Source organism: Wyeomyia smithii, chromosome 1 (genome assembly GCF_029784165.1).
Source record: "Wyeomyia smithii strain HCP4-BCI-WySm-NY-G18 chromosome 1, ASM2978416v1, whole genome shotgun sequence".
Lineage (NCBI taxonomy): Eukaryota > Metazoa > Arthropoda > Insecta > Diptera > Culicidae > Wyeomyia > Wyeomyia smithii.
The window spans coordinates 65,564,865-65,592,357 of record NC_073694.1 but is presented as its reverse complement, the minus strand read 5'-3'; the positions used below and the strand labels follow the sequence as shown (position 1 = coordinate 65,592,357).

Below are 27,493 nucleotides of genomic sequence, written 5' to 3'. Positions count from 1 at the left end.
TGGAGCCTGTTCCAGGCTTGTAAACGGTCACCATTTTCATTTGATCTCGCTTCCTTAGCGTGCGTCACAGTCGGCTTTCGCTCGTGAATGTAAAATAACCAAACCATCGCCGTTCAGCTCACAGAAAGAAAAGGATAGTCAAACGACACTCGTGTATCGAAGAGATGCACACTGTCAATCTTTTAGCGATGTTGTTTCGGCCTTTTTTGTCTACTTCGTTTATTTATGTTGAAAAACATTATTACAAGATCAATGATATTAATAATTTCCAGAATACACGCACTCAACGTGCGTAATTCTCATTTCTAGCAAAAATGTCAAAATACGTTTGAGAAAAATAACGTCGTGATGGCGATACTCATTTGACAAGTTTGTTTAAGAATGTATTCAGACAGCGAGCCTTGGTAGCGTCAGAGGAAGAAGAAGACGATTATCGCAGTGAACAGTGGTTCTACCGTGACCATTTCGAAGCCTGGCCTGTTCCCAGTTCGCTGGAGGTGCCACAACTCTGTTAGACAATAGACGCCCGGTGCCCGTTTCCATGTATCAAGTTTCCAATCGTAATCCTTATTTCGTTACCAAGGTTCATGCCGATTGTTCCGATTCGTATTATCTCTAACGTTGTTTGTAACAATGTGTCAGCTCTGTTTAGAGTCCTACGCCGACACCAGGACGTTGTTCAGCCGCTCCTAACATGGAGATCAGATGCTGTTTTGGGCGGCACCATCTTGTATACCCTTCATCGTGGAAATATGGTTTACGCGCCAATGATCGCGTCGCACCTTCTCACTTAGCTATTGTCGGAAGACACAACTGCCCACTTGTGTCCATGTTTCAGCTGGCAGTTTTTTGTAATCATTTGACTCGTCGGCTGGAGCTAAGTTTGATGCTCCTTCCAGATTGTCAATTCACTATTTGAAGCCCTGAGTACATTCTGGTTGATTTTGTTGTTATCACTATATATTGAGAGTAAAAATAACTTATTTTCTAATTACCAACTTCTTTGTCCTGAGAAGAACTGTTTGTCAGTACTCGTGTTCTTAACTACCGTAATATTCTAGAAGAAAAACCAAATTCGGTTTCAGTTGGATGCTAGTCAAACTTCACTACGGCACTACCTTTAAAAGCTTCTGATGTCTTCAGCAGCCAGCATTCGTCGTTTTCTATTGTTATTGCTATCTGTTGATATTTTAGGAATTGACTCAAAAGTGAATAAAGCTGACTTACACAGTGGGCTACCTGTCTCTCGATAATATCATCCGCTAACTGCTTTTTACATTCACCAGTAGTACTACTGAGGAAGCCAAACCGAAAACGAACGTAGATGACAAATGACCGTGTGCTGCTTTTCTACATGTAAAGAATGTTGAAATAAATTCTTCCGGTCAGCATTGTACTTTGTAACTTTTGAACGTGTTCCACTTTGTGATGTCTGTGCAAGGGAAGCATACTAGTGATTGGTTTAATGAGTTAAAATTTGCAATAAATTTGTCATAATTTATTTGTAAAACTTACTGGTTTAAAATTTACTCAGGAAAACTTTCCATGAGGTGTGAGAGAAATCTTAATCTAAATTTGTAACATTACGGTTTTTTCCCTGTATGGGCTTATCACTGTAACCAAAAAGGTATTGGGATTTTGCTCGGGTGTCTGCTGTATGCCGAACTTCAGTTATTGGCAATACCACTATTGACAGTGAGAGACATGCTGATTATTTATTCGTGTTTGTGAGTATGTGATTTACCCTTCCCGTTATTATCAAAAAGTTTTAACTAGAAGAAAGGGTATGTTCGAATAAAGCAATGAGTTTTGTTTTTAGATGCAATACTCTTGCATCATTGATCCACGGATTCTGAAGATGGTCTCCGAATGCTACGTAAAAACGTTATTTAGTGCACTGTTGAATTTTATTACTATTGGGTACAGATTTAATGTGCTACAAAACTATCGACTTATTTTTGTTTTTACTGTTTGTTTTTGTTTTTGTTTGTTTTGATTTGTGCTGACTTTTACTAATTTCAAGTAAAATGATATCAGAGTTAAACATCTGGTTTAAGGAAATATCTGGAAACAAATTTTAGTTAGCCGTCAAATTTACCAAGAGCTTCGAGGCCCACCTAGATGAGCCTCACGGCCCTCTTTCCGGCTGCGACCCCCGGTTGGGAAGCACTATACCTACTTGAGACAAAGGCTAGAATTGCTTTTGATAAAAGGACATAAACTTTTTTTTATACTTATTGCACTTTATTTGGATATTCTCAAGATGATCCTTGAAAGTAAGATTCCCATCATAAATTTTCTCTAGTAAGTAACTTATTTAAGATCGCACTGCTCATCTTAACAACCTATTCTTTGGTGAGTTTGAGAAATGGAACTTTTGGCTTATGAGTAAAAATAATTTATTGATCTTTGAATGCGCAAGGAGAAATCTTACGTTTCTGCCAGTGAGAAGAAAATAAAACTAAACTTTTTTGCATCCATCTGTATATGACACGCAAGCTTTTTCCTTCTACGAAAATGCTTGTATTGTCATAAAACAGAGATTTCTCACATCCTGGTGGTAAATCAGGAAGATCAGAAGTAAAAACATAGGTTCGCATAACATAAAATAACAGGCAAACATACGCGCCACTCCGTACAAAATTCTAGGAAAATTGTGGTTCCTACTAGCTTCTGCGACACCTACTGGACATATTCCACACAAGATAAATTTTCAGCCTTTCAGTGGCACAGCGCGCGACAACTGTCAACTGAGTTCAAAGGGAAAAAGCACATCAGCGCCACCACCGCCTATTCCGTAAAACTGAAACTCATTTGAATTGACCGTTATTTTGATCCACGAAAATAAATTTCGTGGTACGTCTGTTTGTCTGTGGTAAAACTCTTGTATGAGATTGAGTTCAAGATACTTCCTTCAGGTACATTAGCTCTAACAGTCCATCGATCAAATTTACTATTTAAATAGTTGACCTGAAGAGGGCGGTCAGTCAGGAAGAGGTAAGTTGAAATTTGACATTTTAGTTATTAAAGTTTATACCAAATACTGTCGAATGGATCCGCCTTCAGATTTATTCGTTCGAATCATATACTTACTTTCATTGTCAATATTTGGTGCAAGTAATTTCTGAGCCTTAGGAACTGATAAGCTCTGGTCATTGAGAATTAAACTGTTCAAATCATCTAATGCTTCATCAAGGACTGCGCTTTTTATGTGAAATATAACATTCGAAATGTTTATCAAGTTAGTTTGGAGTACGAGGGGAAAGTATTGTTCGTTACATCTTTGAATCTTTGAATTAAAGATATAACGAACAACTAACTCAATCAATTTCACGAGCAACTAAGAAATAGAAAGGCAAACCGTCTTAACACTGACTGTCACTTTTTTCAACGCCTGTTGATTCCCTGGAAGTGGTCCTACAGTAAAGAACTACACACATGGGCGCCGACTTTGAGGGGTAAAAAGAGCCTTTCCCCCCAAAGTTGGCGCCTATGGTTACACATCATTGGGTAAAGAACATTAAAGGAACAAAATGGTATATAATAATCATATTTTTGATTTCACAAACTATAATAATTCGATTTTTATTCCATTTCAAACTTCTTCCCAAGGTGCGGAAAGGAGCTTTCCTGCATTTTTTTTATTTTTTCTAATGAATTATTTAAAAGAAAAAAAATAAACAAGCAAACAATATTGAGGAGAGCTAGACATGAAAATTGATCCTGCGTGCTGACCTTATAAAGCTCCGTTTTCAATCGCCGTATTACTGAGAAGCTTCTCTCTGCCCCTTGAAAAGATGTTTGAAATAGATATATATTACGGTAATCTGTAGAGTCAAACTTCTTCCGGTTTGTCGTTTACACGTTCACATTTCGAAATCTCAGACCATGAGAAAAATTGCTCATAATTTCAAGTGACCAGAAGTCCCTCGTTTCGCGGAACAGTTCCGCGTTTGAACAAATTGTCCCGCACGCTTTTGAAATATCCCGCGGTTTCAACAAGATAAAACTAACAGATGTTACAGTTTTTTTCGTAGCAGTCTACTCATTATTGTGTCTCTTTACGTCTATAACCGTCAAATAAAATGTGTGTATGGTAAGGTAACCAGCGGTATTCGGCAGCTTCGAATGTTTTTATTATACAGTCAGGTTTTTTACGCGGTTGCTTTCTTCAAAAACTCAAAAATGGTATATGATATCGACTTCGTTCCAATCACGTTTTCCGTTTTAGGACAAAGATTTCAATAATAAAATCACAATTTTTGGTTTAAATAATGAAAATCCCTCACTGACCACCAACATATTCAATCAAAGTTCGCACGTTTTGGGACGGTTTTCTACGTTATTTTTTTGACTCAATTTATTCTTTTTTCACGCGGTTCCATACAAATTTGGAACGTATCCCCGCGTAAAGAAGCCTGACTGTGTTTACTATACTTTAAATTTCAAATACAATTTTGATGCGCTTGAAATGGAACTCCAACATTACAATGTTGCTATTAATTCAGATAAATGTTACGTTATATTTTGATAACCTTGAAATATGCATAATTAATAACAATCGCAAAAAAACTTATTTTCAAAGAGCACATTGAGAGCATACAAGCCAAGTGCATCAAATATACGAGATGTTTATATCCTCTCATTAACAGGAATTCTAAACTTTGCTTAAAGAACAAACTTTTGATTTACAAACAAATTTTTAGACCAGCAATGCTTTATGCTGTACCGATCTGGTCAAGTTGCTGTTCAACAAGGAAGAAAACGCTCCAAAGGATTCAGAATAAAATTCTGAAAATGATTTTGAAGCGTCCTCCTTGGTTTGGTACACTCGAATTACATTAGACTTACTGGTGTTGAACCATTAGAAACTATGTCAAATAAAATTATTAACAATTTTCGACAAAAATCGTTGCAATCCTCAATTGCTACGATAAGCTCTCTTTATAGCCAATAAGTTAGCATTTAAGTTAGTTTCCTTTCTTGACAAGTAGTTTCCTTTCTTGACAAGTAGGTTTAAATCCCTACGAATGATAAGTCCTAATTGCGAAAGCAAACAAATCCTAACAATTAAAATTACAAATTACTAACAGTGTTGAGAAGTCACCATTTGTGATGGACACACATACTCATTATTTACTAATATTTATCATAAATACTTAAGCTACTAACAAATCCCCCTATTAAAAAAAAATTACAATCGCAACGTAACAAATACATTACCAAAGGGATATTTCGTTACATTACAAGTAAAGCATTTTTGTTACATTGCAGTTTCGTTAAATACTGTTACATAACAATGTTACCATTTTTTTTGTAACAGTTATGTTGCAATTAGATAATTTTGTAACGTAACAATGCTACTTCTGTGTTACAAAACAGCAACATTGTGTTACATTCAATGTTGACCGGGTAACAACGTGTTAATTAGAATTAAAATCTATGACCTAAAGTACTCTGGATATTGATATCTACTTTACTAAGTATTTTTGGCAACATTGACAGGCACCTTGCTAAACAATAATAGGAAATTTATGAGTGTGAGTTAAAACGAAAAGAAGAAGAACTAGAAGCCAATTGACACAAACCTACCCTTATGTACAAGTATATATTTCAAAATCCAGACACAAGATGGCTGCAGTGTGTAACTGAAGAGTATGGGCGATTAAAATGACTGTTCGACTGACAGCTGGCGCTACGGTAAAAATGATGATGATGATTTTTAGGCAGCATTTTAATCTATCGCGATTCTATTTGCAGTGAGTTATCACGAGTTTACGAGGTGGGAAACTTTAAAAATTTTGATTTTTGTCACTAAACGGTAGATTTAAACTAAGAAAATGCAATTCCAACACGCTATGTACCTACCAACTCCTGTAAAAACCTAACCTCAAATTAGAAACGAAACCGGATCTCATGTATTTTCAATTACATATGTATTTTCTTGACAGTGAGCAGTCTACTAGATACTGCTGAAAGTTTCTAACCAGCTGTTTTCTTTTTGACGCCAAGAGCATCCATTTTACGCAAATATCGCATGAAAAAAAACCTACTGTGTATATCAGCCTTGGCTAAAAATAGAATCTATCATCATTTTCCTAGTTATAAAGTTCGAATCCAGAAGTCGCACGGTCGTTTTTAGTTTTGCGTTAAATCGCCAATTACACAGCTTGAAAACTATCATTTTAAGGGCAACCCTGTAGGTTTCTTCCAGACGGCCTGTTCAAAAGAATGTTATTATTTTGTTAATAAAATATTATGATCAAATCTTTTGAAATGCATACCCATTCTATTCTTTCAAACGAAGTAGTACTTCCTCGTGAATGTTGTTGGTAATTTTGCCTGCGTGAAGGATTACCACCGCCCTGAGCAGCATCTTTTTGGGGCACGTCTCGCATTCCTCCGAGGAACCCAAAAATTATCACAGCAGACCGAAAATGTGGCTATCAAAACAGGCGGCATCGTTGTTTCAGGGCCTTATTCTGGTATGCATAATTTACGCATTTTACGCATCAAAGCACGTCAGCACTGGCCCCGCTGTCAACGTCGGTTAGTCGAGCATCCCAGAGTATCGGCCCACAGCGGCGATATTTACATTACAGTCCTTAATGTAAACAATCCGTCTCGCTCGGCAAGCTTTAAAAACATCAATCCTCGCCTACTGGTGATGGCTCCCACTGGATGGATCCCAACCGTCGTCGTCGACGGCCGCACACAGCCTTCTCCGCGGCACACCACGAATATCGCTGTTTTTATTAACCCAACTGGGGTAGCACTCGGTGGCTGGAACGGTTTTCCACAGTACAGAGCTTACTGTGCAATGGGGTAAATTTTCCTGCTGAAAAACGGTAGTGGCGCGGAAGGGCAGAAAAAGCGCACAAGTTTAATGTTATTCGTCTGAAATTTCACTAACAAAGCGTTTTGTTTCTTGTTGGAACTAGTGAACAGCCAAGTGTAGAGATTTTTCCTTACGCCAGCAGCTGGCAAACGTGGCTGTACGAGATCACTCCAATCAAAGCTCCTCGTCCGCAGCTCTCGAGGCAAGCTCCAATTTGCCATACTCGATGATGCAAGCAAAAAGCAAACCCGTCCCCGGAATGCCCATCACGATTGAGTTGCCAGTTGCCGCTGGCAACACAAACAGTTTTCAGCAAAGTCACACATTCTTCTTAGCTGCACATAAGAGGATCGGAGCAAAACTTTCCGTAAGCCATTCTAACTGTTGGGGCTTGTTGGGGTGAATGAGAATACTTTATTTTAACTCTTGAACCATTTGAATTCAATACCCACAAAGCTGAGATAGTGAAGAGTGTTAATGTGTACAACACCGGCGTCCTTTTCTGCCGGCCACACCCGTTTCGTTACGTAGAATCAAGCCATATTATTTTACCCTGTCTATACAAACTCGGATGGTGTTGGTATTTTCCTCTTTTCCTGAATTAAGCCTTCCCTATCAGAAGAATAAATTAGATTTCCGGTGAATAGGCACACTCTTGCTTTGAATTGGAGATCTATTCAGAGAGTTGGCATTCCTACTTATCGTCCATAACCTATAGGCTAGAGCGATTCAAGAAGCAGGGGTCGACTCAACGATCTTGGAAATTTAGATGGTTCATTAGAAAGATTCTGGAAACCATAATCCCTCCGTGAAATAGAATGGAATTTTACCGTGATTATCTTACCGGCTGTGAACCACTCTATCGGACTGTCGACAGCTTTAGGCGAGTAAATTTATGCGGAGCATGGCCTATGCCTGCTTTTTCATCCACCCACGTTGGAAGGAAAAACGGAGCAGAAATCGATCTTATTTATTTTCCCATTCCGTTTCGTTCCGGCACCTATCGAAGTTCAAGGTTATCAAACGATTGCGAAGGTTTGGTTTTTAAAAGCCGCAGTTGCGTTCCAGTACGGCGCATAATTCCGGTTCCATTAAACTATTAAACTGTCTCTCTTCTACAGTGACGCAGTGAACGCCGTCACCGGCAGCGCCTTGTGGCCACTTTATGTGTCCTGGAGAAGAACAATCCAATCAATGGCCTCATTTACTACGTTTAGCCCCAGAATCCACACACACAGTTTCGTGTGCACAAAAACGCATTGTCGTCCTTTCTGAGATATGAAAGCGCACCGTCGCGTATTTCCGGCGCTGGACCGCTGCCAAATAGTAGTGTCCAGCGGTTTTTCTGTGTCGTCTCGTTCGAGTGCCGCTCTCGGCAGCCACGGTGGAAAAATGGCCTCCTAAACTTTTCGGACTTGGCTTTTGTTCTCATAGTTACTGTGTGCGCCCGTGTGTGTGTGCATAAATCCGCCGGAACAGGCACGGGTCGCCGGCGTCAAACGTGCAACAATAACTCGCGCAATAATTCCAGGTCACCGCTTATCCGGGCAGAGACACAGTTGGATGCACACCGGCAACAGGACAATGCTGGGACGAAAATCAGAGTAGGCTGGCCAGTTCCAATAATAGGTGAGCAATTTCTGGAAGCGCCATGGACACTGGGTGAACTTCTATTTATTTTTTGTTTCAATTTTCAATCCATATGCAAGTGTATGGGCAGGACTGTCCATAAAAATCTAGGCTAGGTTTTCATCTCCAGCATGCGGGGGATTACCTATTGTGAAATTATTCACAACCGTAGGTTGTGCAATTTAGTTAGAGTTTTCATAGTAACCTGAAGATTGGCCGGAAAGTATGAACGCAACCAGAAACAGCTGACGTTTCGCAATCAGTTATATTCAGCTTTCCACGAACGCTAATGGCTTACAGGGGACAGTTATTATCAATCGTAGAAGCGTAGTGAAAGACATAACATCGTCAGAACGTAACATAGCAACTTTTATAAACAGTGAACGGTTTTGTTTCGACTCGCGACGAAAATTGAAACTCAATTGATCTAACGACAAAATCAAAACGTACACTGTTTAAAGAAGTTGCTATGTTACGTTTTGACGATGTTATGTTCCCTGCTCCGATACTATGATTGACAATAACCTCACTTCCAGAACATGACCCAAATACCTAAGCTTCGTCCCAGGTATAAATGACAGTTATAGTAGAAGGTATGCTACATTTTGGTCTATCCACGCACACAAACAAACCTCGTTATGAAAATTTCCGCGTTTTGAGAATTTCTCGTTTTATATTGTTTTATATTTAATTTTTTTTTATGGAGAGTGAATCTCCAGTTGGAACACACTAGAAATTGATATTTTTCGAGATTTAGTGTGAAGAATTCCGGTTCGGAACTCGACGTTCTGTTTATTGTACACAGACTTCGCAGCCAACTGTTAAGTGTACACACGCTCGTTCAATTTTACTCTGAATTGGTTAGAAAGTACTCACTTTCGTATTTTGATTCAAAATGTCAAAAAATGAGTTATATTGATTAACGAAACTGAGTAACTTTCACCCAGTTTTCGTATTTTTTTGTTTTGCTCACTTTTGGGTAACCGTTCATTTTATATCAGTTTGCTGTAAACAAAAGCCAGGCATTTAACAGTTCCCTTTTTGTTTCGCTTATTCGGACATGGATTTAGTTTTGAAAGTACTGCAACGAATAGTTTACAATAAAATAATAATCCGCTCTTTGATATATGAGCCACAAGTCAAATAAGTGTGTGCTGCAGTAGTGAGAGAACGAAACGCGAAAAATGAGTGCATAAAAACATCGGACACGTCCGCTTGTTCGAATAACTTCTGTTTTTGTTACATTGATTTTGTAACATATCGATCAAGCTATTTGAGTGGTCAGATCCATATTCTTAAATCATGGATGAGACGGTAATGCTAATTCTTTTTGTAATACTAGTTGGTTCCTGTATAGCCGGAAGTATACTTTTAATCGTGATGCTGTTAGAGGAAAAACTAAAAATGTGTATATGTTTGGTGCTAGGTTGTTGGTGGGAACGGCCCTTACAGTCATAATACCAGAAGGAATTCGTTCTTTGTATGATGGAAGGTCGGATGGAAGCAATCTTGAAGTTAAATACGTGGGCACCTCTCTAACACCGGACAATAAACCCAGCGCTGATTTATCCACATTTGGGCTCTCCCTAGTGCTGGGCTTTGTCTCCATGATACTTGTACCGAGTTGTAGCTTTTTTACGCAAAGCATTCCGAAAGATGGTAATAATATAAAATATTAATAATTAGGTAGCTTGATGGGAAATAAATCTACAACATTTTAACGATTTTTCTTATGTTGTTTTCAAATTTTAATTTCCGAATTTCTTAATGTTTTCTCTTGCGTAGGGAAGTCAAATTAACGAAACTGAGTAACAGTTACTCAGTTTGGCTAATTCATGCTTTTTTTTTTAAATGAGTAAGTAGTACTCAGTTTTTGACATTCATCTATGCTACGCAAAAATGAGTAACTACATGGTTACTCTGTTTAGGGTAGATCTACTTTTAACGAAATTGAGTCAAAACTTACCCAATTTAGAGTAAAAACGGCCGAGCGTGCAGGACAATTGCGGGGCCAGCGCTACGATCCTACTAACAGTAACAGTCTCTCCCGAGCCGAGACACGAACCTACGACAACTGGCTTGTTTACCAGCATCGTACCTCGAGACCAGCTGGGGGGGGGTTGCGACAATATGTCGAAATAAAATATATAAAAATATTAAATTTTTAATAGTTGGAGCATAATCTTAGTCATTGTCTTCTGTTACTGTATTAAACCTTAGCGGCTCTAATTTGAAGCGCTATTAGAGTACAGGAAAAAAAACGAAAAGTGCAAAAAGGTTACCGGTAAAATGATGAAAAACAGCATATTTTACCTAAACCTCAGCATGTTTATGTATCACTCACAAATAAAACATATTTCAGCATCATTTCTATAACTTTTCACGAAAGTATGTTTTCTAAGTTTAGTTTAAAATGCATAATCACTTTAAATCTCATACAAATTGGAAAAAGTTCATAACGCTTACTAATACTAATGCATCGACGTGAATAACATACCTTTTAGAACTGTTATTTATACCTGGTGCTGCGTCTACTGTTCGCCATCGTTCATATTTTTGATGTCATGTTTTCGTTTGTTTATAATTGCTCAAATTGGGTTTCGCCAACCGTTATGGTCATTGCGAGAGTCTTGAAGAATATTGAGAGAATAGAGTGGAATGAAAAACGATAGTAGCTGAGTAAGTTTGTTTGTGTTGACTGTAAAAATATTTGAGATCATGAATGCCTTCCCAAAAAGAGTCGGGTTCTAAAAAATTAAATTAATAACACAAAATGGCATCTTTTGCTCATAGAAACTTAGAGATTCAACCAAATCAAAAATAGTCGATTGAATTGGTTGCCCGTTATTTTGTGGACTGCTCGTCATACTTTTAATTACCTACTTACATACTTTTGTAGAGTTTGCTATAGATTGCCTCTTATTTTCATCTCACATATTTCTTTGGTTATTGACGGTTTGAAATAAACTAAATCAACAGTTTACTAACAGATATCTACAAAATCTGCAAATATATAGGTCAAACATCATTTAATCCAGATATAGGCATTCGACAATAATTAAAGAAATATAAAAAATAAGAATAAATTTTATGTGGTTGTTGAATTGTTTGTTTCGTTATAGTAAACAACATTGTAGAAAATTCAAAACTGGTAGAAAATCACTATGGAAGTTTTATTGAAAACAGGTTTTAAGTAACAATCTATAAAAACCTCCAAAAAAGTTAATTTAAATAGAAGTATGGTATATTTTGTTTTCATGGAATGTGCTACAACTTTGCCGAACAAAGTGAATTTTGATATGCAAAAATGAGAGAAGTAAAATTCATTTCTCAATTTTAGCTGTATTAATCACAACTTTTATCGCGAATAATCGCTACTTTCATAAAATGTGAATTTTTGATGGATCAACTTCGCTGAAATCACTACAGTGTGCTTTGTATCCCAAGCAACAATTGAAACATAATAAAGAAATGGTTTGTGAGTATTTGTTGCACTAACGAAACTCTGAGGTTTCAAGAAACAACTTTTGTTACTACGATAAAATTGTGAATATACAAGCAACAACTGAAGTTGCATAGCAGCTTCCAAAAATGTCACACCAACAACGTAAACCACGATGCTGGTTCCGTTGTTGATGCGTGTTAACAGGAATTTAAAATCTAGTGGGCGGAGCATATAGGTTGCCAACGTGATACAGCCGAAATTCGTTGGTTGGAACACAACTGCCACCCAACGATTCACTAATCGTGTTCGTTAGTTGGATGAACTGACAACTAAGCAAATTTTTCAAAGGGGAGCGTCGATTGTTTGTTTTCTTCCTGCTTTGGAAAATTTCATAATTTCATTGCGGTAAAACTATGTCAAAGAAAATGAACTTTGCTCATCTGTCTTGCTGCTGTAGTAAATATTTTATGTATTTGGTCAATACTTTTTCATACAAAAGCTCCAACTAGAAGTAAAATGATATAGCGCAAGCGCATCACTCTGCTTCTTGCTTATAAAATGGAGGATCGCTACGCTGGATATTTCCGGTGAAGGAGTTGAAGAAATAAAAAAACAAACAACCGAACAGTAAACCTCTAAATTACACACAAAATGTTGTAAATTTATAACATGTTCTTTTCAAATTACGCGATTGATTATGCCAGAGATGATCTGCATGAAGTGTTCAGCTAATAGCGCTGAGAAACAAACTTATTAGTGCTGAATGGATTAAGCGTAATAACTAAACATGTTACATGTATAAATAATTGTCAGTAAATGTCTAAGCAAAAATTACACATTTACATACTCCAATGTTATGTTTGAGTTTTGTTTAATTTTTGTTTAATAGCCTCGTTTGGTGCCATTTTGCTTAGTTTTTGTATATAAATTATTTCTTTTGTTTGTTTATGTGAATTATTTTGTTGTATTTTGCATGTATATAAAATTTAAATTTAAGAGAAAGCAAGTCGTAGATTAGGTAAAATCAATAAATTGTTCTAAAAAATCAAATAATGATAAATAAAACCCTGGCACCAAACTAAACGATAAGTTTATAAAAGCTTCGAGTCGTCGGGTACAAACAACGGGGTGGTGCGCTACGCGGCAGGGAGGGTCTACGATGGAAAGCGGACAGGTTGTAAACAAAAAGGTCGGATAGCAAATATGCAGGAGAATTTTTGATTATAACCCGGAGGAGTGTAGTCGCGCGTTAAAGATCCAGTGTCGAAGTTTTGGCGGAATAAAGCCCAAAGTGAGACCTTTTGTGGCCAAATTGGAAGGCCATTGAAGCCATCCAGAGTGCAACAGTGACACCCTCCGGGTTACCCGCTAGCCGATTATCCATCGATCAACAAGCCGGCGCTACCCTTGTGAGGTCCCACCGGTGACCACCGACGCCGCTGCGTCCGATACTACAACGCCCAGTCGGCCAGAGGACCGAATCCGACCAGCGAAATCACCGCATCTCTAAAACAGCAACGCAGCCAAGCCACCCAATCAACATCTACACCCCCACCGAGCGGAGTGCCCGACGGACGTCTCATCGTGAAAAAATATATGCGCAAGTAAAAATAAATCCCTACTAACTCTCCCTTCCCGCGAAAAGCAATTTTAATAAAAAAATTGTATGGTCTTGTAATTTTCAAGCTGTTTTTTGTTAAATTAATTGTGAGTCTTTTTGACTCGTTTCCGCTCAATATTACTGTGTAACCCGTGAATTTCGCTCAGTGACCAACGGTATAGGTGGGTTGAAAGTCCAGCCAATTGAATTTTCTACAGGAGACCAAAGTAACGACCCGAAGCTGTGAAGAAAAAGCAACTAGAAGCAAGTGAATTGTAACAAAAGTTGCTGGAAATAATTGAAAATCAATCGTTATTTGAACAATTGTTTGTTCAAATTTCGTCTAAGTTGATGTTACGATGCATCCACGTTGATGAATCTGATCACGCTACATTTATCATGTGATTATCAAATTAAATGTGTAAATAATAAGTTGTGTTGAAACAACATAAATGTTGAAATTGGCTTCACCTACTGCGCTTTTTTGTCATTGAAAAATAAACAAATGTGCGGCTGCAACTTTTTCCTGCATAAGAACTTGTAGCTGTGATGCACAAACTTCATGACTAAAACAAATTTTACTGTTTGGGATCCCTAGTGATTCTCTGGTAACTCCTGTACAAAAACAACGTTATTTATAATGGTATAAGCTTTTGCTCCAAAATGAGTTTTCCAACTGGTTTATGCTTCTAAAAGACCAATGCGTACTTTTACCGCTCATTACTACATAGGCATCTTTTGCATTTCCTTATAACCACATACCCGGGAAATCAAAATAAATCACGTGTTTATGGCATATGCTTTGTTTAAGAATTTTTAGACTCCTTGTGCCATTCAACCATTTTTTATATGCTTATTAGTAAACTCCAAAGAGGGCACGGAAGAAGGAATCCTGTAAAAAATTTTGAAATTATGTTCCACCCTAATACTACATCTTTCCCTTTTTCGGAAGAATGGTGTAACCACAGACAAACAGACGTGCCACTTGATGACGATTTCATCGACCAGAAAAATAACAATTATGTTGAAGTTTTGCTTAGTAGGCAATAATGCCGCTGGTGTCGCTATAAGCAAGCGTGTATATTCATTACCAAAGACAAAAACCGTCAGTAATGCAGCTGGTGTTGATTTAAGCAAGCGTACACACCCAGTAGCAAAGACAAAAACCGTTTTACGAAAATAAGTTAGTAGGCAATAAGCTCACATGGTGGCGCATGAGTGACACGTTTCGAATAATACGAAGATTTTTCAGGATTTTTCTTCAATAGGCACGTCTGTTTGTCTGTGGTGTAACTATTCTTGTATGTGTTACTTAAAGATTCTTGATTTCTAGTATTTTTTGTTTGTTTTCTGATTAAAGTTTTGTTATCCTTCTGATGATGGTGAAGTTATCCTAAATAGTCCCAAATAATGCAGTTCTTTTTTTGTTTTTTTTTATTAGGCTCGCAATCATTACTTGTATATTATGTAAATAAATGATATTATGTATTATGTAAATGTGTATTAAATTGTGTATTATGTAAATAAATGATATTATGTATTATGTAAATATCGGAATATATATAGTTTTGTAAGCTGTCAGTGGTCACGCACACGCCTAACGCAAGTTACTAAAATTGCCTTCTTTCCTAGCAAACTATGAGCCTGAAGTACACCAAAGTTTGTTATTTTTTTGTGTGTGGAAACGCAAACACTACTATAGTGACGACAAGTTACCATTGATTGCATTTAGTCCTCTACACCACACCTCCTCCTCCATTGAAGCGTGAGGAAATCAGAGTGAACTGAGTCTTAACTTTTTTAGGCCCACGTGTTATTATTCGCACATGGGTAAATATTTTGATCCAGTTGCATCGACGAAAACCGCCAAAAATATAATGTTTCGCTATAGACAGAGGAAGATGATTTCGGGGTGTGAAAGGAACGTAGTGTCATAAATATTCAGCATGTCAGAGAGATATGAAATTAACTAAACCACTATTTGTTGATTATGAACGTCAATCTATAGTTACATATGCAATTAGTCCTGTAACATCATACAGCTTCATCAAAATTAGATTATTGGATGACGGCACGAGACAGTACCCGACTATGAAAAAGTCAAGTACAACATGGGTTATTCAAAACAAGACCAAAATACTGTGTGCTCCAACGTAATCCTTCAACTATACTCCGACGTTTAAACTGTATGGAAAAAGTGATAATTCACTTGCCGATATATGAAAATATCACCAGTCACAACGACACTAAATCATAAGATATTACGTCATTGCTTTATAAATATAGATACAGAATAAGATTACACTATTTGTCATTTTTTTGAAACATGATGTCAAATTTGATCACCGGTTTATATTTTAGATGTTTGAACGCCATGTAGTTTTCGATTTTTTCTGGAATCAAAAATAGTTGCTGTCCTTCAAATTTGCTGAATATATTTAACAGTAGGCAAACCCTCTCAATAACCATGCATTTGTTGATTTGTGCTAAAAGAAGAACAAAACAAGCTCCGAAATCGGCCTAAAAAAAACGAAGTTCACGTTAAAAATATACTTCATTTGCTAAAAGTTTTTTAACCATTTCTGCTAGAAAATAAAATCGAAAAACAATAAACAGCAGTATTATTTCAACCTACGAATCGAACTCAATATCAAGGAAAAATATAAAACGATTAGGCCAAATCAGTGAATATTCAGTAATTGGATTAAATAAACTCATCGGACACTCTAAATAAGCAATTTGAAAATGAAAACTATTAAAATCATACCGCGTAAAAAAGACTTTTCTAAACAATCTGCGTAAAATCTGAAATTCGAGTATAAAAACGCGTTATATCGAAATACGCCAAAAAAAAGTTCTTAGTGTGTTTCCCGTTGGCACCCTCATACAGATTGAAGGCTTGCACCACGCATTTCAGGTTTAACACCAGGAACAAGGTCTCGATGATGGAACGCGGGGGACATGGTTTTCATGCGCGAAATTGATCATGTGTGAGGTTATATCGGAGTATCTCAGAGTGATTTTATCAACCCAATAATGAATAGGAGAGGTCAGTATCATGTTATTCTAGGCTTTGCTATGACTATCAAAAAGTACGGAGACAAACTTTTGCACGCGTGAATGTTTTCTGGAGTTCGATATTTTCTCATGGACAACTATTTTGCAAACCGTTACTTTTTTCTCAATTACATTCGTTTTTATTTGTTTTGTAAGTTATACTTGATACCTAACATCATACAGTTGAAAAATTGGACTCTTATTTAAGTTATACAGTTTAAACGAAAATTTATAAATTATTAAAAAACAATTTTTCGAAACCGGGTTAGTAATGGAAAGAAAAGTTCTGTGCAGTGGCTCCGTATGAGAGGGAAGTTGTTGATTCGTTTTCAAATAAACAATCATACCAAGCGTTTTCATGATATACTGACAATAGGATGTTTCTCACAGTTAAGGTTAACAGTTAAGTCAAAATTAGCGTTGACCATCTACATCGAACTGTCGAATTGTCATAGTTGAATCTTGATTCCAAGCTAGATTTTTTAAAGAAGGTTAATCATTTTAGAATAAATACCAGCATTTATAGTAAATTTATTAGTTCAACATGCATTTTAAAAGTGGCTAGCCACTACGGGCCAACTACTTATGTAAATAAATATGTAGGGTATCGAAATTCTTCATCAGTGGTTTTCTTCGGCCCCCTTTTGCATAAGATTGCTGCAGAAAAACTGCCGAAGAAAACCACTGACGAAGACGTTCGATACCCTATTATTAAATAAATGATACATTTCTATCCTAGAGCAACATGACATTGAAATTGCAATTTTTCGTTTCCTTTGTATTTTTTATTGAATACACCCGTTTTTTTTTGCACGGGAGATACGTCCTGGGTAGAGATAAAACCGTGCAAAAAAAAAAGTGTTATTTCGAGAATCCGTGCAAAAAAAAGACGTCCAAAAAGAATTTCGAGTTCGTGCACGGTGGATGCTTCCCATGCAAAAACGAGTGTTTTTAGAAAACTCGAGTTATTTCGAGAAACCGTGCAAAAAAGGCGTGTAAAAAATTTGTGTAAAAAAAGACCGAGCAAAAAGAGAATCCGGTGTATAGGCATATGTTTTGTTTAACCCTGGAAAGATAGTCTGCGTCGATTTGACACCTCGCTATCAGCAATGTTGCGCTCTTTATGTCTGACAGTGCGTCATTTTTTTCTCGTCTTTTCTCAATCAAAAAAGGATTATTGAAACCTAAATTCTAGTTTTTGTTATTTATCAATGTGTTAACACCGCACGGTGCTCCCACAGACCGTTATTATAGAAAAAATGCACCAAAGAATCTGAGCATACCATTCGATTCGTTATGTCGTCCAAAATCTATGGTTAAAATTTCAAAATCACCATACGGTACATTTTTGAGTGATGTCCTTTTCAGAGCCTGACAAAGTCGTTTTCAATTGACAATTATCAGGTTATAGTGACGCTTTGACCTGTCGCTTTCAATTGAAAAGCTTTTGTATCATTTTCGAGCACTTCGTGAGTCACATGACACACAGTCGAAAGCTCTTGCTGTGATTCTGACAACTGAAGGGCTTGGAATTGATACAAACGCTTTTCAATTGAAAGCGGAGATTATCACCATCACTCTCAAATGACGATTATCAATTGAAAATGGCAATGAGCGCTGACGGAGACAGAAGGCTTCCATACAGTACTTCACGCATATATATAGGAAAGAGGAAGGAAATATTGATCGGAACTTGCGTAACGTATTTATTGGATGCCATTGCCGTTTTAACTACGGCTTGCGGTATTAGAAAACTGCCATCAAACGACGCGATGCAGTGCTAATTTCAATTGAGACGCTGAAACAAAGGAAAGAGTCTCTCCCTCCGTCACTCTCTCCGTCGATTGAAATAGTCTTCAGTTTCATTTGAGATGATCCGAAAGAGGAAAGAGGGAAAGAGAGAAAAAAGTGATTCGTTGATAGTAGCCGAAAGGAATCAAGTGAAAACGAAAGTGTTCGAATCGAAATGACAGCGCGAGTATATCAGTTTAATTGTTTTGTTTCAAAAATGTAGAGCCCTGGTCCTTTTAAAGGGTCGTAAAGTGCAAAAAAGTGATATAAAAACGACGAAATACTTATTGTAAAGCACGTTTTTCAACCACCATTTCATGAAATCACTTCCAAAATAGTTTCTACACGTCCCAAGGGTTATATTTTACAATTAGTGGAAATAATTATTTGAAAATCCCACAGTGCACTGCACAGTGGTCTAAACCCGAAAAATCGTGATCGTTTCAGATTTGATTGTGAAAAATTGATTTTACGTACTTAATGCCTTCAGCAAAATTGTTTCATTGAACAAGGCCTTACCTTTGGCGTTTTTGGTTTTTCGATCAATTTTCCTAACAGTAAGGCAAAAAATTTTTTTTTCTTACTTTCAATATACCAGATTGATTCCTTCAGCCAAGTTGTAGAAAATTTTGAGAGGATAAACAGTTGCTAAATACTGCGATGTCCTATCTGTACGTTGAACAGGATAAAATAGATTTTTTTGTGGAACACCTCTCCTTAAAATCAGTTTACAATAAATTTTACAAAGTTCCAAGGAAGCTTAGTTGACTGAATAAAATCTTAGAACATTTTGCATTGGTTTGGCCGTTACAGAAGAAATTTTAGACAGAAAACTGATTTTAATGAGAGGTGTTCCATAAATAACTCTATTTTGTCGTGTTAAACGAGATTCTGGACGTCGTAACAAATCGAATGGTGTACTCAGATTCTTTGGTGCATTTTTTTTTTATAATAATGGTCTGTGGGAGCACCGTGGCCGTAATGACCATTCATCGATAATTTATGAAGCAAAAGTTGTATTTTCAATCATTTGTAAGTCGGGAGCCAATTTGACGCATGAATATCCTTTTACGCATATCAAAATATGATTATATTTTCAGGGTTAAAAATTTTTATGCTCTTTGTGCCATTTAACTAATTTTTATATTGTTATTACTAATAGTACTAATTACTAATAATAATACCGTATTAGTAAACCCTAAACAGGTCTTTTTACCTGGGAAAAAACTCCAGCTAAAATTTTTGAAAATAAGTTCCACTCCAATACTACACCCTTCCCCCTTTCGAAAGAATGGTATAACCATTCTTTTATGTGTTACTCCATATTTTGCAATTTGGCTTACATTTTATTTATATGATTTTAAGGAATTTCTGTTTGTTTTCCGACATGACATTCTTTTAGGATAATTTAATTTGTATTTCTATCTTTAATCGTACTAAATTAATTTAAATAGTGTAGCTTTGTTTTTATCTTTGTTTTAATTGGTTATGTTTTTTAGTTATTGGTAGCAGGTTCTCGATCCGAAAATTATTGGTTCGTGTCCTGTCAAGGTTGCCATCACGCCTTTCATGTCCGTGTGAATGTGAATTTGGATTTACTTGGGTATTTATACTCTGTGCTACATATAGCAACAGCTAATTCTATGAAGACTACTGGAGTAACTCACTACTGCTACACTACGACACGTTGTACTACCCTAATTTTATTGTGTGCGTGGACTTAAAGACTCTAGCAACGTATTCGAATATTCATTCATTTGTTTCGTCAAACTAATGTAGACTACATTCAATTACAGATAGATTACAAGTGATTTACATTACAAATTACAAACATTACAGTATTCGAGAATTGGTCTTATATAGGTTACGTATAATAATTTCATAGTGTATAAGTTCAGAAAATTGTGACTTAAGCGTTTTATAAAGCCTAGTGTGCTGTTTGCCTTGTTTATAATTGTGTTGTAATGTTCTATTAATGTGAGCTTAGAGTCCAGAACTACTCCTAAGACCCTTACTATTTTGCATTGATCTACAATTTAGTTTCCTAAAAATATGTCGTTAGATGGAGCCTGAGCTTTTCTACTGAAATTCATTGAGTTGCATTTCTTTACATTAAGTTGGAGTAAAGACTTCGTGCACCAAATGTTGAATGTATTGCTTTCGTTCTGGAATATTACAGCGTCATTGGATTCAGATATTTCCATGAATAATTTCATATCGTCTGAATACACAAGTATATTCAGGTGTTTCAGTAGGAAGGTAATATCGCTTACATACAAAATATAGAGAAGAGGTTCTAAGTGGGAGCCCTGAGGGACCCCAGAGGTGTCACGAATGGGATCAGCACACACATTCTGAATTCCTATTTCCTGCAATTTGAAATATATTAATTTTATGTCGATGCGGTCGAATGCCTCACTAAAGTCTGTATAAAGGGTTTCTACGTGGCTGCCACTGTCCAAGGCTTTCACAGTAAATGATACGATTTCTAAAAGGTTTGAGGTAGCCTTTATAAAAGCGAAAAAAAGTTGGTTTGTAATTTTGTGTTTCATTTGCTGAAAAAAAATCGTTTACAATTGATTCGAACAGTTTAGGAATGCATTAGAGAATAGCAATTCCACAGTAGTTGCGAATGTCTAATTTGGTTCCAGATTTGAAAATGGGGATTAAATAAGAAAATTTCAGGATTTATTTCCGTAAATTTTCCATAATCTAAAGACTCTTAATGTGGTTCACAGGATGATACAAACACAATAACTTTTGCAGCTGCTTACTTATGGGCGCAATTAATGAAAACACCATGAACTGCAGTGCAACAAATTCGCATGTTTGCTTGCACAACAGGTGTACCTACGTACTACTTCTAGGAAAGTTAATCACTGTTAAGGGCTCTCGTACGGAGTCGTTTTTCGTTGCGATAAGGTGTGGTTTGGTGTGCCTACAAGCTAGAAGCACGTTCCACTGCGGAAAACACGAAGATAAACACGATTCTTAGCCTCGTGACTGAAGCAGCAATAGACAACAGAAAGATTAGCCAGCCGGCGACCTCCAGGGGGCGTTTTGTTGCAATTATCGTTAGCAAGTAAGGCGTTGATTGTTCACACATGCAAAGTTTGTCGTTCGTAGTGTGTGCAAGGAAAGCTGTTTCAACCGCAGTAACAGCTTCTCGTAGCTGAGCTTTTCCAAAATATGCCGAATCGCTCCGAAACGTCCGGTATCATAATGAACACCGAAAAGCTAAATAACCTCAACCTTGTGGAACGACTGCAAAAAGCCATTTCGGTCAGACAAAGTTTTCAGCGAGAATAATCAAATTGTGCTCATTTTCAGATCCGCTTTGGCACCCTCTCCCTCTCTTTAGTAAATAAACCTGATTATCGCATGGCGTTAGTGGCAAGCACCACATTTAGCTGCTCGCTGCGAGATAAAGGATGAGGCAAAAAAGCCGGAGTTCGCTTCATTTTCAAACGGCCACCCACCCATTCTCCTCCGATCGAACATTCCCTGCAGCAAACACAGTTGTGACCTAATTTTTTTCGCCCAACTGCAGAAGCAGTTATTGATCTTTCACTGTGGTGCAGGAGGGGCACGGTTTACGACTGTGTCTCATTTCACAATGTTTGACAGCTTCTGTCTGGAATGTTGTCATCGTTATTTTTAACGATCGCATTTTCCTATCCGTCTTCGGTTGCTCGTGATAGGAATCGAGTTTAGTGAGAAGTAAAAAAAAAAACATCGATGCCGGAAGCAGCGGAAAGTCAAGCATTGTGACTTTTCGAACAATAACTTTTGTTAGGAAAGAATTAGACATTGTCGTAGCACTTAATTATCGGGCAGTGAAAATCGAATGGGTAGAAGCAGGTTGATTCGAGAAAATTTCATTTTTATGTATACACTAGTTGAACGTTCCCGGCGATGCTCGGGATCAAAAGTTTCAAAATTAGAAATCATTATTTATAATTCATTGCATTATTAGCACAACTCACTTCAAAAATATTTCACATCTTATACGTCCATCATCCCTTAAAGTACTTTAACATTCTGAGAACGCATAGAACGGAAATACCCATTTTGGATTGTATTTTGTGATTTGGGGATGTTTTACAGAAACTGGAAATCGCCATTTCGGATTTCAAAATGACGTATGGAGTTCGGAAGTTTCGGAAGTATTGAAATGGTTGGCCAAATACCACTTGAGATTATTTTCCTGAAACCAGAAGTCGTTATTTTGGAAAATGTTATGTGGGGTCATCCCAGTTCCGAATATACCACACTCGGGTGATATCCGGATATTCGTCAATCGTTCACAGTAAAACCTCTTTTTATGTAACTTTTAGAAGAAAGAAATCAACGTAAGAAGAATTTAGCGTGACCATTCATGCTTAGTTCTCTTCTATAATCACATTCAAAGAGAGATAACATGTGAAGTTTTATAATGAAAATGTTTGTTGGTATCCAAGGACCACGTCTGAGGAGAAGTTAACGTTTTAATACACATAACTTCGTGGAAATTTAAAAAAAAAGATTAAACCAATGAAATTCGGCCTTTCTTCCAGCCAAATGTCCCAAAATCTAGTTTTGGTAAAAGTGAAAAAGTATTTCGAATCCCGTAATGTGTTACTATTCACAAAACTACGAAAACATCAGAAATGTATTTTTTTTCTGCTCGACTCGCACCAAATTAAAACATAAATTCTTCTGCTAGAAAATATTTGTAGATGTTGAAAGGAACAACGAACATTTTATTGAAAAAAAAAAAAAATTTACACGCGAATTGAGCTCATGCTTAAAAAGTCAAAATTTTGCATGTATCATATGTATCAAAAATAAATTTCAAAAAGAGTATTTTAATGTGTTTTTCTGTATGCAGAAAATCATCTTCAAACATACGTAGTTTTCAAAGTAATATCTCAACTTTTAGCAATAAGATACCCATTATTTTTCCTCAAATGTCTTTCCTGAACATTACACGTAGTTTTCAAAGTAATATCTCAACTTTTAGCAATAAGGTACCCATTATTTTTCCTCAAATGTCTTTCCTGAACATTAACAAACATTTCAATGAAGAACAATTACATATCATAGCTTTGAGTTTTGATTTAGAGGCAAATTAAGTTCAAATATTCATGATTTTGCTTGTTTAATGTAGTGTTGTGAATAATATCTCAATTTTCAGTAATCAAAAATCTGTTATTTTTACTCAAAAGTCTTTCCTGAACATAAACAAACGTTTCAATAGAAAAAAAAATCATATATCATAGCTTTAAATTTGGATTTAGAGACAAATTGAGCCAAAATATTCATGATATTGCATGTTTTACTTAGTTTTGTGAATAATATCTCTAGTTTCAGTTATCAGATAACTATTATTTCTTCTCGAATGTCATTCCTGAATAACAACGAACATTTTATTGAAAAAAAAATCACGTGTCATCGCTTTGAATTTCGATTTAGAAACAAATTGAGCCTAAAAAAAAATGGCTTTGCATGTTTCATGTGGTTTTGTGTAATAATCAGATACCTATTATTTTTGCCTCAAATATCTCTCCTCAACACAACGAACATATTATTATAGTAAAAATCACAGATCACTGCTTCGAGTTTTGATTTAGAGGCAATTTCAGCATAAAATTCATGATTTTGCATGTTCCACGTAGTTTTGTGAATAATATCTCGAGTATAAGTAATCAGAAACCTGTATATTTTTCTCAAATGTCTTTCTTAAATATCAACGAATATTTTAATGAAAAAAGAATCACATGTCATCGCTTTGAATTTTGATTTAGAGACGAATTAAGTATAAAAAGTCATTATTTTGCATGTTTTACGTAGTTTTGTGAAGTTATTGTGATCAGATACTAATTATTTTACCTCAAATGTCTTTCCTGGACATTAAAAAACATTTTAGTGACAAAAGAATCATATGTCATCGCTTTGAATTTTGATTTAGAGGCAAATTTAGCACAGAAAGTCATAATTTTGCATGTTTCACGTAGTTTCGTGAATAATATCTCAAGTTTTAGTAATTAGATACCTATTGTTTTTCCTCAAATGTCTTTCTTAAACATCAACGAACATTTTAATGAAAAAAGAATCACATGTCATCGCTTTGAATTTTGATTTGGAGACGAATTAAGTATAAAAAGTCATTATTTTGCATGTTTTGCGTAGTTTTGTGAATAATATCTCAAGGTTTAGTGATCATATACTGATAAATTTTCCTCAAATGTCTTTCCTGAACATTAACAAACATTTCAGTGACAAAAGAATCATATGTCATCGCTTTGAATTTTGATTTAGAGGTAAATTTAGCACAGAAAGTCATAATTTTGCATGTTTTACGTAGTTTTGTGAATAATATCTCAATTTTTAGTATTTAGATACCTGTTATTTTTTTTTCAAATGTCTTTCCTGAACATTGATGTTTCATGTTAAAAACCCACATGTCACCGCTTATTATTTTTGATTTAGAACGATTCAATATGTTCTGTACACCTCAGAGACTGAGGGAATAATATCAATAAGATCAAGCGTTACGGAATTCCATTTTTATATAGTAGATTTCAATCCACCTGAGACTCTTTCGGTACAGGTGCCGATCTCTTTAGGAGTACGGTTTTAGGTAAAACTTCCATTTTTATTCGCCGCACGTACCGGAACCGGCATGCGAAACTTATTGTCGTTTCGATATTCATTATTTCCACACAAACACACTCAAACCGGGAGCCTGGCGACGGTGACATCAGATAAGCTCTTTGCAACCGATCGATATGCTTTTGCGGAGGCCTACGTACTTACTTGTTAGTCGGTTAGCCCGGGGGGATCATCGTGCGGGAAAATTAAAACAATAATTCTCGACGCTTCCTTCTACCGCCCGGCCGACACCGGTCTCCCCGTTGTTCCTTCCGTGGAAGAACTAAGTGACTGAGACTGCTTGCGGCTGACGATGTTGTCGAGAAAAGGAGAGAAAGAAAAAATCGGACGCTATATTTATTTCCGGTTCGTTTCACTCTGTAGCCGGTAAATCCTTGAATTGTTGCAACTACCATCGTCAATAAAAATGTCACATCAATGTTCTGATAGGTGGACCGGCGGGTGACTCGAAACTGCGAAGTACAGTGGGAAAAAAAGAATATCGAATGTTTTATTCATTTGTCGATGTCTTTAGTAGGTGTTGCTTGTTCAGCTTCTTCCTTTGTCTGTTTCGATGAGTGAAATGGAGTTTGGCCAATGAGATTTTATTATATTGCCAGTTGAATGTCGAATTGTTTTCCGTACTTGCTACGGAGTTGGGTACATTTTGATTTTCCGGTAAGAAACAATGGCAAACCGGGCACCGGATGTGTTTTTTCTCGATCACTATATTTAATCCATTCATTAGTACTCAAACAACAGATGAAGAACAATTTTGTTAGAATATCAATTCGGCGCAAAATCTTCAATTTGGCATCCGGAAGCTAATAATGATATATAATATATGTATAGTCATATATTTTTTATCGTTATTCAAGCGGTAGGGTCTAGGCCCCTCTCATAAATGAAAGCTGGTTTTTAATAATGCCTTCGAGAATTTAGAATCAAGTAACAATCTAACTTTTTTAAACCTGGAAAAATAATAATATTTTGATGTAAGAAACATATAAACATGCGTAAAATTGATGCATAACTATTAATGAATTGAAAGGGCAAGTTTTTACATATAAATTATTTACCTCTTACCTCTTCATTAAAAAACAGAATTTAAGTTATAATATTTCATTAGAATTAGATATGAGAACGGATTCGCACTATTAAAAAAAAAAACACAAGAGTTGACATAGAACTTTATAAGGTTGTTTGTTACATTACTTGTATTGAGAAACATATTCAAATTTTGTGCAAAAGAAGAGTTGAAGTGCTACCGAATTTCAATTTGCACATATAAATACGACACTACTGAAAAGAAACGGAGCAAACACTATGTGACGCAAACAAGTTTTAACAGTCAGAGTGTGCATGCAGATAGAGCTAAGTAGCTACCGCGTAAATTCAAAATTCCGTGTAAAAAAAGCCGCGTAAAAAACCCGCGTGAAAAGCGACCTTGGTGTATTTGCTTTTGTAAACCGGACTGACAACGCAGTGGCGGCTTAGATGGTTACAGTGTTGCGAGAAAACCAAAAATAAACATCGGAAGTGAGCCTGATTGGAGTTTATCAGCGAAGTTTTGATAACTTTTATTTAAATACACAATAATAGACTAAAATGACTGAATTAGGCTGAAGTAATGTCTTATATAGGCCGAATAGCTCAAACATCCCTAGTAAATCATCATTCGTTTTGTCGACCGTACTTGGAAAAGTAGAATTTTGCATTTTAACGAGGCTTGACATATTTCAATAGTAAAGTAGTTCCAATGATCAAATTTCAATTCTTTGAATTTGGGCGGATGCATAGAAAATTTTCCAATCGACTCCTGTGAGAACGAAGGATATCCGTTAAAAACTAACGGAATTATTATCATTTGAAATTGAACATATTTTTCACATTTTCCGTTTTTAGATTTTCATTTTACATTCTTATGTAGCCGAACTTCTTGAGAGACGTAGTGCTACGTCAGAAGAGCAATGTTGATAAAAACTAGCATTCAAATTTACTCATATTATTTTTCCAGGGTTGACTCCTAATAAACCGAACTTAGGTACTGATTTTTCTTCGACGAGATTTTCTCGACATAGTTAAGTTTGTAGAGTTGTACTCAAGAAAAATATGGTGAAGAAAAAATTTTCCAACGTTCCACAACCGAGTTTCACTGTTCGTTGTGTTGTGTGTTGTGTGATAAAAATGGAGAATTCTCAAAAACGTGGCTTTATTGAAAATCATCATATATGTGGTACAAAAGCTTCTTAACATTAAAACTTTTTACAGATGAATAGTGTGGGTTTGTGATCATGTCTGCATTAAGGTGCAATGGTTTACCCTTCGAATTTTGTTTAGCGGCAGGGTTCAAAAGAATCGCTTCTCGAAAGAAGTTCTCATACAAAACACAGAGCTCAATCGGACCGCGGAATGACGAGAAAAACGACCAAAGCTCCACTCCTTTGACCGGATAAAAGGACAGGTAGTAGTTCATTACTTCACGAGGTACCACAATCCA

The 27,493-nt window shown here is 36.4% G+C and overlaps 1 protein-coding gene across 4 annotated transcripts in view; it reads left to right on the top strand.

The window, feature by feature from the left end:
• LOC129719055 (protein artichoke) overlaps positions 1-27,493 on the top strand; it is a 123,165-nt gene that overhangs the window by 57,906 nt on the left and 37,766 nt on the right. The window contains exon 1 of one of the 4 annotated variants that reach the window (XM_055670442.1): positions 2,902-2,997. The exons of 2 other annotated variants lie outside the window; for them this stretch is intronic. The gene's annotated coding sequence lies outside the window, so the exon portion shown is untranslated. Of the gene's footprint in view, positions 1-2,901; positions 2,998-8,368; positions 8,468-27,493 lie in introns of those variants that run through there. One more of the 4 variants, XM_055670434.1, reaches the window with a different exon arrangement.